Source organism: Stomoxys calcitrans, chromosome 1 (genome assembly GCF_963082655.1).
Source record: "Stomoxys calcitrans chromosome 1, idStoCalc2.1, whole genome shotgun sequence".
Classification (NCBI taxonomy): domain Eukaryota; kingdom Metazoa; phylum Arthropoda; class Insecta; order Diptera; family Muscidae; genus Stomoxys; species Stomoxys calcitrans.
The window spans coordinates 13034994-13051049 of NC_081552.1; positions in this window are offsets into that span (position 1 = coordinate 13034994).

A 16056-nucleotide genomic window follows, 5' to 3' on the forward strand; every position below is an offset into this window, starting at 1 on the left:
CGATAAAAGAATGGAGAGCGGATTTTAATAACCGCGTAGTATATTAAAGGAAATTTAATTTTTTTTTTTTTTGTTATTTTTTAATATTTTCTCTACGTTATTTATCCAGTATACTTTATGGTATTGCTTACTTAATGATCTCATGAAGCTTTTAAAGGGAGACTTTTCTTCGGTTTGTTTTAAATTTGAAGCTTTTTAACTGTTTTTGCATTGAAAGTGTTAACGGCTCTTTCTCTCTCTCTCTCTCTCTCTCTCTCTCTGTCTTTCATTGCAGATCTACCGCCGGTAATTGAATGGTTTATCGTTCAACATTGCAACACTGATATGTGTTTTATCCTCACATGTATTAAATTTATTTGTTTATTTTTTTGAACTCAATTGTTAACCGTTTTGAGACCGTTTTTCAGTTTTACGATATCTTATTCTTCGTTTAAATATATTTGTAAATTTCTTCGTATTGGATTTGGTTTCTTATTAGAATTTATTGCTCTCTCCGCATTCGCGCTTCAACCGATTTCATTCGCTGTCACTTTTGATATGACAATCAAGCTGTTGATCGTTTTAGATTTAAGCGTAGTCCTAAACTTTAACTCATTTCCAATTGCACAAAAGTTTACATTTCACTCAATTTAGTTGTGGTCCATGGGGGGGGGGGTGCAATTTCTGCTTGTCAAATCATCATCAATGAAATGGGGTTTGAATTTGCAAAGCACATTTATGTTATGAGTTTCAGGGTGGTAATGTTAATGGTAATGAGTAGTAACCAAAAAATTTTATGTGTGAGAGAAAGAGAGGGAACACATAAAAAGGGGTGTGAGAAAAAACACCCTAGTACTTTATGGTAGGATTGCCATTTGAGCACTTACATAGACAATTTATAAAATAGAGCGAACATTGAAAAAAAAAAAAATCAAATTAAATAGAAACAACAAGTTAAAGCGTGCTAAGTTCGCACGGGCCGAATCTTGGGAACCCATTACTATGGACTCTGCTACAAATTTATACAAAATAAATTGGGCATAATTTTATTCTACATACCAAACTTCTTTCAAACCAGCAAAAATTAAAGCTTCTAGGAACCGAACAAGCATGATCGAGAGACCGGTTCATATGGAAGCTATGTCAGGTTATAGACCGATTCGGACCGTATTAAGCACAGTTGTTGGAAATTATTACAGAACACAGCATGCAAAATATCAGCCAAATCGGACAAAAATTGCGGCTTGTAAGGGCTCAAGAATTCAAATCGGGAGATCGGTTTATATGGGAGCTATATCAGGTTATAGACCGATTTGGACAGTAATTGGCACAGTCGTTAAAAGTCATAACAGAACACCACATGCAAATTTTAAACCAAATTTGACAAAAATTGCCGCTCCCAGGGGCTCAAGAAGACAAATCGGGACATTGGTTTATATGGAAGCTATATCTAAATCTGAACCGATATAGCCCATTTGTAATCCCCAATGACCTACATCAATATTAAGTATCTGTGCAAAATTTCAAACGGCTAGTTTCACCCTTTCGACCGCTATGGCGATTTCGACAGACGGGCGGACATGGCTAGATCGACTCAGAACGTCGAAACAATCAAGAATATATATATATATATATATATATATATATATATATATATATATATATATATATATATATACGTTATGGGGTCTTAGACGAATATCCCCATTCTATGGTGGAGGGTATAAAAATTAAAAAAAAAAATTAAGCTAATATAAATAAAAACAAGTAAAAGCGTGCTAAGTTCGGCCGGCCCGAATCTTATATACCCTCCACCATGGATCGCATTTCTCAAGTTCTTTTCCCGACATCTCTTCTTAGGCAAAAAAAGATATAAGAAAAGATTTGCTCTGCTATTAGAGCGATATCAAGATATGGTCCGGTTTGGACCACAATTAAATTATATGTTGGAGACCGATGTAAAATGTCAGCCAATTCGAATAAGAATTGCGCCCTTTGGGGGCTCAAGAATTAAAATAGAGAGTTCGATTTATATGGGAGCTGTATCGGGCTATGGACCGATTCAGACCATAATAAACACGTATGTTGATGGTCATGAAGGAATCCGTCGTACAAAATTTTAGGCAAATCGGATAACAATTGCGACCTCTAGAGGCTCTAGAAGTCAAGATCCCAGATCGGATAGGAATTGCGCCCTCTAGAGGCTCAAGAAGTCAAGACCCAAGATCGGTTTATATGGCAGCTATATCAGGTTATGGACCGATTTGAACCATACTTGGCACAGTTGTTGGATATAATAACGAAACACGTCGTGCAAAATTTCATTCCAATCGGATAAGAATTACGCACTATAGAGGCCCAAGAAGTCGAGACCCAAGATCGGTTTATATGACAGCTATATCAGGTTATAAACCGATTTGAACCATACTTGGCACAGTTGTTGGATATCATAACAAAACACGTTGTGCAAAATGTCATTCCAATCGGATAAGAATTGCCCACTCTAGAGGCTCAAGAAGGCAAATACCCAGATCTGTTTATATGACAGCTATATCAGGTTATGAACCGATTTGAACCATACTGGGCACAGTTGTTGGATATCATAACAAAACACGTCGTGCAAAAATTCATTCAAATCGGATAAGAATTGTGCCCTCTAGAGGTTCAAGAATTCAAGACCCAAGATCGGTTTATATGGCAGCTATGTCAGGTTATTGACCGATTTGAACTATACTTGGCACAGTTGTTGGATATCATAAGAAAACACGTCGTGCGAAATTCCATTCTAATCGGATAAGAATTGCGCCCCCTAGAGGCTCAAGAAGTCAAGACCCAAGATCGGTTTATATGGCAGCTATATCAAAACATGGACCAATATGGCCCATTTACAATACAAACCGACCAACACTAATAAGAAGTATTTGTGCAGAATTTCAAGCGGCTAGCTTTACTCCTTCGGAAGTTAGCGTGCTTTCGACAGACAGACGGACGGACGGACGGACATGGCTAGATCGACATAAAATGTCGCGACGATCAAGAATATATATACTTTATGGGGTCTCAGACGAATATTTCGAGTAGTTACAAACAGAATGACGAAATTAGTATACCCCCCATCTTATGGTGGAGGGTATAAAAATTAAGCTAATATAAATAAAAACAAGTAAAAAGGCGTTAAGTTCGGCCGGGCCGAACTTTGGATACCCACCACCTCGGGTATATATGTAAACCACCTTTCATCAAAATTCGGTGAAAATTTCATACCTTATACTCATATACCTCATACCGATCTGAACTATATACGACACGGATGTCGAAAAGCCGAACATAAGTCACTGTGTCAAATTTCAGTGAAATCGGATTATAAATGCGCCTTTTATGGGGCCAAGACTTTAAATCGAGATATCGGTCTACATGGCAGCTATATCCAAATCTGGACCGATTTGGGCCAAGTTGCAAAAACATGTCGAAGAGCCTTACACTAAGCACTGTCCCAAATTTTGGCGAAATCGGACAATAAATGCCTCTTTTATGGGCCCTAAACCTTAAATCCAGAGATCGGTCTATATGGCGGCTATATTCAAATCTGGACCAATCTGGGCAAAATTGAAGAAGGACGTCGAAGAGCCTAACAAAACTCACTGTCTCAAATTTCAGCGACATCGGACAATAAATGCGTCTTTTATGGCCCCAAAACCTAAAACCTAGATATCGCTCTATATAGCAGCTATATCCAAATCTGGACCGATCTGTGCGATATTGCAGAAGTATGTCAAGGGGGTTTACCTTAACTCACTGTTCCAAATTTCGGGGACATCGGGAAATTAATGAGCATTTTATGGGCCCAAAACCATAAATCAAGAAATCGGTCTATATGGCAGCTATATCCAAATTTGAACCGATCTGGACCAAATTGAAGAAATATGCCAAAGGGCCTAACACATCTCACTGTCCCAAATTTCAGCAAAATCGGATAATGAATGTGGCTATTATGGGCCTTACACCATAAATCGGAGGATAGATCTATATGGCAGCTATATCCAAATCTGGACCGATCTGAGCCAAATTAACGAAGGATGTCGACGGGCCTTACACAATTCACTGTCCCGAATTTCATCAAAATCGGTTAATAAATGTGGCTTTTGTGGGCCTAAGACCCTAAACCGAAGGATCGGTCTAAATGGGGGCTATATCAAGATATAGTCCGATATAGCCCATCTTCGAACTTAACCTGCTTATGGACAAAAAAAAGAATCTGTGCAAAATTTCAGCTCAATATCTCTATTTTTAAAGACTGTAGCGTGATTTCAACAGACAGACGGACAGACGGACGGACATGGCTAGATCGTCTTAAATTTTTACGCTGATCAAGAATATATATACTTTATAGGGTCGGAAATGGATATTTCGATGTGTTGCAAACGGAATGACAAAATGAATATACCCCCATCCTTCGGTGGTGGGTATAAAAAATTAAAATGGAATTTGTCACATTGGGATAACTTATGGCAACCCTATTCAATAACCACAGCCCAGAGACTTGGTGGATGAAGAATATTTTTGGTCTTCAGTTTTGTTAATTTACCGCTTGATTGATTCCATTGTCCTTATTTTTGTTTTAGACAAATGTTTTTTTTTTCGTTTTTTCATTTTTTGTGCAGATTTTTCTAAGCCAGTACTAGAGGTATACTTGCATTGCATAAGGATTTTAGTAAGAGCATTATTGATTTCATTCTACCTTTTGACAGAACTTGTGTGTTATGGGGTCACAGGACAGCAGTTTTTGCTTGTATCCTTGTGGATCCTATATCCACTTTTATCCTATGTTCTATGGTTCATTCATCTTTTGTTTTCCTTTGCTTGTGACTCTGTGTATGCGACGCGTCTGTTAAACTATCGGAACGAAACGCTTGGTAGAATGCAAAAAAATTTCACACGCACTAATGCGATTAAAAAAAGAAACTCCATATATTGAAGCGTTGATTTTGACACAATTTTTTTGGAATTCAGTTCTGTGTTTTGGGTGTCATTGCATGGTTGAATATTGTCCATATTGAAGACACGACGATTGAGGAAAAAATTTGAATTAAATTTTTCCCAATTTCCACAGGACTCATTGAAAATTCAATCACGTTTTTTTTTGGTTGCCCAAAAATTGATAAATGCTGTTTACTTTTGCCAGGAGATTCTTGATTGCGTTTCATTAGTTCATTAAATAGGGGCGAATTATGTCACGGTGTTTGTTTTTTTATTTTAATATACTTGCACTTTTTTCAACACTTGATAAGAAAACAAGGGAAACTTTTTGAAGTCACAGCCTATATAGTTTGTTAGCATTTTTTTTTAGGGATGATTAAGGACATTATTCCATGCGAGACATGAGTTTTAAAAAATTATTTCAAGTGTAAAAAATTGAAATGTTAAAATTTTATTAATGGTTATTATGATGAGAAGAATAATGAGGTGTGAATTTGTCATGTTAAAATGAGCCATTCGCTTAGTAACGTGTAAGGAAAGGCAGAAGTTGGGCGGAGCCGACTATGTAACACCTTACACCAACGAGCCTATGTACTTCTTTTAATACATACTAGCTGGACAGGGCCCGCTCCGCTGCGCCTTCTTTCACTCTCTTAATTTATCTGAGCGCTATACTGGCATGGTCAGGAAATATGTCCTGTTTGGGGTGCTGGTTTGGTATTTCGCCCAAATGTGGATATCATTTTCGTGCTCTACTCCCAAACACCTTTCATTTAAGCCTTGTATTGCTGAGGTTTACCTACCTCCGGTATATCCGATATGGGAGTATTTTTAGAGGTGAGGTGGACGCCCATATATCAGATTCGTGCTCTTTTTGTTTTATATTTCCTGTTTTTGAATTATTATAAACAAACAAAATTTCATTTAAATATCCTCACTTATCTCCGAGACCTGGCATAGTCGGTACATATGTGTGGTTTAAGGGGAGTTTATGAGGTGAGGCCTCCATGAAACATTTAGCCATAAAACCGATATCATATTTGAGCCCCTTGGGAGGGGTGGCCATCCACACACTTAGCCCTGAAAAAATATCAGCAGCGTACTACTCTCAAATTTCTTTTATTTGAGCCCCAATGTCACCTACTATTTATTGCCATAGTAGGCGAATATGGCCGGTTTGAAGGGAGTTTAGGGGGCGGACCCTGAAATAATATCAGCTTACTGCTAGAACATGGTTTTGTTTGAGCCCCATAACGTGACCAGAAACGTGGTCCTGATAGTGGGTATAAATTTCGTGCTCTATTCCCAAATGCCTTTCATTTGAGTCCCATATTGCCAAGACCGGTAAATACGTATGTCTGATCTGGCGGTTTTTTTGGAACAAGTAAAAGCGTGCCAAGTTCGGCCGGGCCGAATCGTATATACCCTCCACCATGGATCGCATTCGTCGAGTTCTTTTCCCGGCATCTATTCTTAGGCAAAAAAAGTATAAACGAAAAGATTTGGTCTGCTATTAGAACGATATCATGATACAGTCCGGTTCGGACCACAATTAAATTATATATAGGAGACTTGTGTAAAATGTCAGCCAATTCGAATAAGAGATCGATTTATATGGGTGCTGTATCAGGCTATAGACCGACTCAGACCATAAAAAACATATATGTTGATGGTCATTAGAGGATCCTTCACACAAAACTTCAGGCAAATCGGATAATAATTGCGACCTCTAGAAGCTCAAGAAGTCAAGATCCTAGATCTGTTTATATGGCAGCTATGTCAGGTTATGGACCGATTTGAACCATACTTGGCACAGTTATTGGATATTATAACAGAACACGTTGCGCAAAATTGTATTCCAATCGGATAAGAATTGCGCCTTCTAGAGGCTCAAGAAGTCAAGATCCAAGATCTGTTTATATAACAGCTATATCAAAACATTAACCGATATGGCCCATTTACAATCCCAACCGATCTACACTAATAAGAAGTATTTGTGCAAAATTTCAAGCGGCTACATTTTGGTACTAAAATTGGTACCATTTGGTACTTTCTTCAAAGATGGAGCTGTAGGCATTTAGGTACAACAAGGAAAAATATGATGGGTGATTATTTTCACAATTCGAACATTTTGGTACCAAAATTGGTACGATTTGGTACCTTCTTTATAGAGGGAGTTAGGGGTCCGAAATTGGACAGGTAGGTACAACTAAGTAATAAATGTTGGATGACTAATTATCTATTCAAAATTCGTACATTTTGGTACCGAAATTGGTACCAATTTGCACTTGCTGTTCAGATGAAGCATGAGGTTTGAAATTTAGCATGTGGGTACAACTAAGAATTATAGGATGGGTGACTAAATGGTCTATTAAAACTTCGTACATTTTGGTACCATTTCTTACTTTCTGTTCAGATGTAGCTAGAGACCTGAAATTTTGCATGTAGTATATGAGGGGTGGGTAACTGCTCTATTCACTATTCGCACATTTTGGTACCAAAATTGGTACCATTTGCTACTTTCGTTATAGATGGAGCTAGAGGTCTCAAATTAGGCATGTAGGTACAACTAAGAAATATATGATGGTGGCAAACTGATCTATAAAAATTCGAACATTTTGGTTCGGAAATTGGTACCATTTGGTATTTTCTCTACAGATGGAGCTAGAGGTCTGAAATTAGCATGTAGGTACAACTAGGAAATATAGGATAGGTGATCCAATGATCTATTCAAACTTCATAAATTTGTGTACCATTTGGTACTTTCTGTGCAGATGGAGCTAGAAGTCTGAAATTAAGCATATAGGTACAAGTACTGAACCGACCCTATGTCAAGCCATTTTTCATTTGAAAGCCAGTTAAATTTCGATATTATATTTAAAATAGCTAACAAACACAAAAAATTTTATGCGATTAAGAATCCTTTATTTGTCTGTTTATCCGCTGTCACTATTTGTTTGTACATATCTGAATATCGTTGTAATATTCATAGATTATCTAGCCGTGTCCGCCCATCTGTGACAATCGCTCTACAGTCTGCAATTAAAAGATGACCTATATCTGGATGACCTATATATATAACACTCTTAATGCCGATCTCCCTAATTCTTGAGTTCCCTCAACCGTGGCTAATTCGGAATGACCAAAATGAGCCCATAAATGCGTACTACCCATTTCCCCCGTAACAGTGAACTGCATTGAACCCCCCAAACATCTGAGTATAAATCAAATCTGACCATATTTGTAGTTACCATATGGCCCAATTTTCCGCATTTCTTACCCATATCAATATCAGAACTTTCGAATTTTTTGTCTAAAATTTTAAACATTACGACACCTTGTAACGGGCTCCTCAACAGCCATGGTGTTATTTTGCACGAATCGCAGAATCGACAAAAGTAAAATAATTTTGAGTCAATTCCTGCAATTTTTTCAATAATATACTTGGTATTTATATTTTGGGAAAACCTTCCAAAAAAATGAAGTTAGCCTACTAACCTATCAAGAGAAGTAAAACCTACCAAAAACGGCAACACTGGTGGTGGGCTCCCAAGATTCGGCCCCTCCAAACTTGACAAATTTTTACTAGTTTTTAATAAATGTGGACTTTAATAGAATTTTTTTGTCAAAATTTTATTTTCATAAATTTTTGTCAAAGTATTTTAAATCAAATCAAATTTTCTTAATATTTTATTTCTATGAAAAGTTGTTGACATTTTTTGATGTTATATACATTTTTATACCCACCACCGAAGGATGGGGGTATATTCATTTTGTCATTCCGTTTGCAACACATCGAAATATCCATTTCCGACCCCATAAAGTATATATATTCTTGATCAGCGTAAAAATCTAAGACGATCTAGGCATGTCCGTCCGTCTGTCCGTCTGTCTGTTGAAATCACGCTACAGTCTTTAAAAATTGAGATATTGAGCTGACATTTTGCACAAATTCTTTTTCTGTCCATAAGCAGGTTAAGTTCGAAGATGGGCTATATCGGACTATATCTTCATATAGCCCCCATATAGACCGATCCGCCGATTTAGGGTCTTAGGCCCATAAAAGCCACATTTATTATCCGATTTTGCTAAAATTTGGAAAAGTGAGTTTTGTTAGACCCTTCAACATCCTTCGTCAATTTGGCTCAGATCGGTCCAGATTTAGATATAGCTGCCATATAGACCGACCCTCCGATTTAGGGTCTAAGGGCCATAAAATCCACATCTTTTATCCGATTCCACTGAAATTCGGGACAGTGAGTTGTGTTAGGCCCTTCGACATCCTTTGTCAATTTGGCTCAGATCGGTTCAGATTTGGATATAGCTGCCATATAGACCGATCCTCCGATCTATGGTGTTAGGCCCATAAAAGCCACATTTATTACCCGATTTTGCTGAAATTTGGGACAGTGAGTTGCGTTAGGCCCCTCGACATCATTCTTTAATTTGGCTCAGATCGGTTCAGATTTGGATATAGCTGCTATATAGACCGATTTCTTGATTTAAGGTTTTGGGCCCATAAAATGCTCATTTATTGTCCGATGTCGCCGAAATTTGGGACAGTGAGTTAAGTTAGGCCCCTTGACATACATCTGCAATATCGCACAGATCGGTCTAAATTTAGATATAGCTGCCATATAGACCGATATCTAGGTTTTAGGTTTTGGGGCCATAAAGACGCATTTAATGTCCGATGTCGCTGAAATTTGAGACAGTGAGTTTAGTTAGGCTCTTCGACGTCCTTCTTCAATTTTGCCCAGATCGATCCAGATTTGAAAATAGCTGCCATGTAGACCGATCTCTCGATTTAAAGTCTTTGCCCCATAAAAAGCGCATTTATAATCCGATTTCACTGAAATTTTACATAGTAACTTATGTTAGGCTTTACAACATCCGTGTCGTATATGGTTCAGATCGTTTAATTTTTAGATATAGCTATTGTACTTATTAGTATTTGGTCCAAATCGGAACATGTTTTGATATAACTGATATGGGTCATAAGGTATGTAATTTTGACCGAATTTTGATGAAAGGTGGTTTACATATATACCCGAGGTGGTGGGTATCCAAAGTTCGGCCCGGCCGAACTTAACGCCTTTTTACTTGTTTTCAATATTTTTATAGAAAATGTTTGGTATGGCCCACTTACTCTGCCACATCTTCAACCCTTAATATATAATAATAGCATATTATACTCCTTCTTTTTCCCTGCGATTGTTTTAATTTAAATCCCTAAAAAAACATGAATGTTGCATTTCCCATGTAACAGCTTATCCTTGGGATAATAACAGCTTAAATTGGCTTAGAGAAATGCAACTACATGTAAAACTCATTTAAGCCTTATTACTTTTGTATCAGTATGCGATTGCAAGTTTCAATGTGTTTTAGAAATGTAGGGAATTTTTTTAACGGTTTCAGATTGCATTGGGGTGTGGTAGTAGAAACAAGTTTTTGTTTCCTCTGAAAGACGGATTATGCTAAAATAGGGATTAGGTCAAAACATATAAACAAAGATTTTTAAAACATTGAAAACCCTCAAGTGAGTACAGTACGACTGTCGATAATTGTAAGGAGGTACCCTGTTCCTATCTATCTCTTGCTTGCGGGTTCGTGGCCTCTTTATTCGCGAGTTCTATCGGGCTTTCCAATAAAGACTTGAAAGTACTTTTTTAAACCCTCCACCTTCGTCGTTCCGCTTGTAATACATCGAAATATTGGTATAAGACCCCATAAAGTATATATTGGGTTGCCCAAAAAGTAATTGAGGATTTTTTAAAAGAAAGTAAATGCATTTTTAATAAAACTTAGAATGAACTTTAATCAAATATACTTTTTTATACCCTCCACCATAAGATGGGGGGTATACTAATTTCGTCATTCTGTTTGTAACTACTCGAAATATTCGTCTGAGACCCCATAACGTATATATATTCTTGATCGTCGTGACATTTTATGTCGATCTAGCCATGTCCGTCCGTCTGTCCGTCCGTCCGTCCGTCCGTCCGTCCGTCCGTCTGTCTGTCGAAAGCACGCTAACTTCCGAAGGAGTAAAGCTAGCCGCTTGAAATTTTGCACAAATACTTCTTATTAGTGTAGGTCGGTTGGTATTGTAAATGGGCCATATCGGTCCATGTTTTGATATAGCTGCCATATAAACCGATCTTGGGTCTTGACTTCTTGAGCCTCTAGAGTGCGCAATTCTTATCCGATTGGAATGAAATTTTGCACGACGTGTTTTGCTATGATATCCAATAACTGTGCTAAGTATAGTTCAAATCGGTCCATAACCTGATATAGCTGCCACATAAACCGATCTTGGGTCTTGACTTCTTGAGCCTCTAGCGTGCGCAATTCTTATCTGATCAGAATGAAATTTTGCACGACGTGTTTTGTTATGATATCAAACAACTGTGCCAAGTATGGTTCAAATCGGTCTATAACCTGATATAGCTGCTATATAAACCGATCTTGGGTCTTGAATTCTTGAGCCTCTAGAGTGCGCAATTCTTATCCGATTGGAACGAAATTTTGCATGACGTGTTTTGTTGTTATATCCAACAACTGTGCCAAGTATGGCTCAAATCGGTCCATAACCTGATATAGCTGTCATATAAACCGATCTTGGGTCTTGGCTTCTTGAGCCTCAAGGGGGCGCAATTCTTATCTGAATGGAATGGAATTTCGCACGACGTCTTTTGTTATGATATCCAACAACTATGCCAAGTATGGTTTTAATCGGTCCATAACCTGATATAGCTGCCATATAAACCGATCTTGGGTCTTGACTTCTTGAGCCTCTAGAGGGCACAATTCTTATCCGATTTGAATGAATTTTTGCACGAAGTATTTCGTTATGATATCCAACAACTGTGCCAAGTATGGTTGAAATCGGTCCTTAACCTGATATAGCTGTGATATAAACAGATCTAGGGATTTGACTTCTTGAGCTTCTAGAGGGCGCAATTCCTATCCGATTTGGCTGAAATTGTGCATGACGTATTTTATTTTTACTTTCAACAACTGTGTCAAATAAGTTTCAAATCGGTTCATAACCTGATATAGCTGCCATATAAACCGATCTGGGATCTTGACTTCTTGACCCCTAGAAGTCGCAATTATTATCCGATATGCCTGAAATTTTGTACGACGGATCCTCTCATGACCATCAACAAACGTGTTTATTATGGTCTGAATCGGTCTATAGCCCGATACAGATCCCATATAAATCGTTCTCTCTATTTTACTTCGTGAGCCCCAATGGGCGCAATTCTTATACGAATTGGCTGAAATTTTACACAGGTCTCCAACATATAATTTAATTGTGGTCCGAACCGGACCATATCTTGATATCGTTTTAATAGCAGAGCAACTCTTTTCTTATATCCTTTTTTCCCTAAGAAGAGATGCCGGGAAAAGAACTCGACAAATGCGATCGATGGTGGAGGGTATATAAGATTCGGCCCGGCCGAACTTAGCACGCTTTTACTTGTTTACACTTTTTTTCTAAAGCAAGCTAAAAGTAACAGCTGATAACTGACAGAAGAAAGAATGCAATTACAGAGTCACAAGCTGTGAAAAAATTTGTCAACGCCGACTATATAAAAAATCCCCGATTACTTTTTGGGCAACCCAATATATTCTTGATCGCCATTGCATTTTAAGTCGATCTAGCCATGTCCGTCCGCCTGTCTGTCTGTGGAAAGCACTCTAACCTTGGAAGGAGTTATGCTAGGCGCTTGAAACTTTTGCGCACATGCTTCCTATCAGTGAAGTTCAGTTGGGATTGGGTCATATCGGTCCATGTTTTTATATGGCTGTCATATAAACCAATCTTTGATCTTGACTTCCTGCGCCTCTAGAGAGCGTAATTTTTATCAGATTTGGCTAAAATTTGGCCTCTAACAACTGTGCAAAATATGGTGGAAACCGGTCCATAGGCTCATATAGCTCCCACATAATATGATCTCTCTTGACTTGCACTATGGTCTCCAACATCCAAAGCATGTATGGTACGAATCGGTCCATAACCTTATACGGCTCTGGGAATAATAATGATAATGTTGATCGAAGGTTTATAATTACGGAATTGAGGAGCTTCAAATCATTTAAGTCACCCGCACCTGATGGAATATTTCAGGCATTACTACAGAAAGAGGCAGACTATCTGGCGCCTCGTCTGGCCAAAATTTTCACAGCGTGCCTTGGACTTGCATATACTCCGAAAGCCTGGCAAGAGGCAAGGGTGGTGTATATACCCAAGCCAGCAAGGCATGATATGCAACACCAAGGGCCTACAGATCCATAAGCCTTACGGTCTTTCTACTCAAAACCATGGAACGTATTGTAGACACCATAATATAGAGTAGGACATCCAACGATCTGGAAGGATACAAACAGCATGCCAATGTCAAGGGAAGGTCGGTGGAGACTGCCCTGCACGAGGTTGTGCATAAAATAGAAGAATCATTCGATGCCAAAACGTTCACACTGGCGGTATGCATTGATATCGAGGGGACTTTTAACAATATGCGGACCGACACATTGATCCAATCCTTAGACCAGTACCAGGTGGACCCGGTCCTTAGAGACTGGATAAACCATATGCTAAGGAACAGGTAGATAAATTACACACACACAATGGTACAATTATAAGAGAGAAAGTGGCACAGGGCACGCCACTCCTATGGGCGACCACCATAAATGACCTATTACGGATGCTGACTAAGGAGGAATACTTCTAAGGGGTAAGGATCCGAACGAGCTATGCAGAAGGGCCGAAAGGGTCTTGCATATGACATATGACTGGGCTAGACCTAGAGTTCTCAATGTTAACCCAGAGAAGACTGAAATATGCCTGTTCACGAGGAAGACGAAGGTAGGCCAATTTAAAGCACCACGTTTCTTCAATATGACGATTTTGATATCTGACAAGGTCAAATACTTACGTGTGATCTTGGACAGGAAACTGAATTGGAAGTGTCACATTCAGGAGCGTACTGAGAAGGCTCACAGATGTTGGGCACTATGGATTGAGGATGGGAGCAGCTCATACCATCGCGGTATAATCGAGGCGACGATAGGAAACCTGGAAGGAAGGGAAGAGGTTTCCGATCGGATGCCTGAGATGAACCTTGAAGTTGAGTGCGACGCACGGCTGTCAACACCACAGTCTTGGATTGACGGAACCCTAGTATTGCCATCTGGAAGATCATGTTACACGGATAATTCAAAGCTGGAGGACAGAGTGGGTCTGGGGGTTTACATTGAAAACCCTGGGACTGACATCTGTTTTAGACTGCCTGACCATAATACGGTCCTGCAGGTGGAGATCCGGGCGATCACGAAATGCGTGAGGTGGTGTGGTGCTTACGCGAGGACGTCGATTGTGAACATCTTTACCGACAGTAAAATTGCCATAAAGGCAATAAAACCGATGGTAAGGTCACGAACAGTCTTGCAGTGTAAGAAAGAAAATTAACTCGTTCTCTGAGGATGGCAAAATCCGCATCGTTTGGGTCCCGGGCCATAACGGAGTAAGGGGAAATGAAAGGGCAGACGACTTGGCGGTGAAGGCCAGAGGACTGCCGTCAATAAACTTGGTTAACCTGAAGCCTGACCCACTCGCTTAACTCGGACTATTTAAGAGAGTGGGCGATGAATGGGGGGATCCAGATCGTGAAAAGATGACGCTATTACTGAAAGGAAGCAAGAAGGAGGTCAGTATAGCTATTGGTATAGTTAGGGGACACATAGGACTACGAGCTCACTTATGCAAAATCGGTGCAGCAAATGATAGCATGCATAGGGCATGCGGGGAAGATGATGGAGCATTGCCTTTGTCATTGCCCGGCTTTCGCGTTTAACAGATACCGGTGGAGACACAATACCAGACATGAACCAAGTTAAGGGAGTGGTATTGAAAACAATTAAGGATTTTGTAAGTAGCACGGAATTCCTAACTTAACATTTTCTTGTTAGATGATCTATATAGACCGATTTAAACCATGAAAGTCAAAATAGAACACTATGTGCAAAATTTCAGCCAAATTGGACAAAAATCGGGAGATCGGTTTATATAAGAGCTATATAAGGTTGTAGACCGATTTTAACCGTACTTGGCTCCATTGGTGGGAGTAATAACAGAATACTATGTGCAAAATTTCAGCCAAATCGGTAGAAAATTAAGTCTTCCAGGGGCTCAAGAAGTCAAATCAGTAGATCGGTTTATATGGGAGCTATATCAGGTTCATGACCGATTTGAACCGTACTTGGCACAGTTGTTGGAAGTCATAACAGAAGTCAAATCGGGAGATCGGTTTATATGGTAGCTTTATCCAAATCTGAACCGAGCGGCTGGCTCTACGCGTTCGACCTCTATCGTAATTTCGACAGACGAACGGTCAAACGGACGAACGGAGAGACGTACGGACGAACGGACGGACAAACGGACATTACTAGTTCGAATCGGAATTTCGAGTCGATCAATAATATATATACTTAATGGATCAATATTTCGAGGTATACTAATCTAATACACCCATCCTACGGTATGGAGGCCACCGTAGCGCAAAGGTTAGCATGTCCGCCTATGACACTGAACGCCTGGGTTCGAATTCTGGCGGGACCATCAGAAAAAATTTCAACAGTGGTTTTCCCCTCCTAATGCTGGCAACATTTGTGAGGTACTATGCCATGTAAAACTTCTCTCCAAAGAGGTGTCGTACAGCGGCACGCCGTTCGGACTCGGCTTCAAAAATGAGGCCCCTTATCATTGAGCTTAAACTTGAATCGGACTGCACTCATTGATATGTGAGAAGTTTGCCCCTGTTCCTTAGTGGAATGTTCATGGGCAAAATTTGCATTTGCATCCTATGGTGGTGGATATAATAATCAGTGAGTACGGTCCGGCAGCGTTGTCCATTCACGGTAACGTGACGATTGGCACCGTCGACGAAGAGGTATGAAGTGTTGATTCGTGAAGCACATATGGATTTTCACCTAACCAATAACGTATATTTTGCTTTTTTACAAAATCCACTAAGCCAAAAATGAGCTTCGTCACTGAAAATGATCTTGCTCTTAAAATAGCCATCACCGACT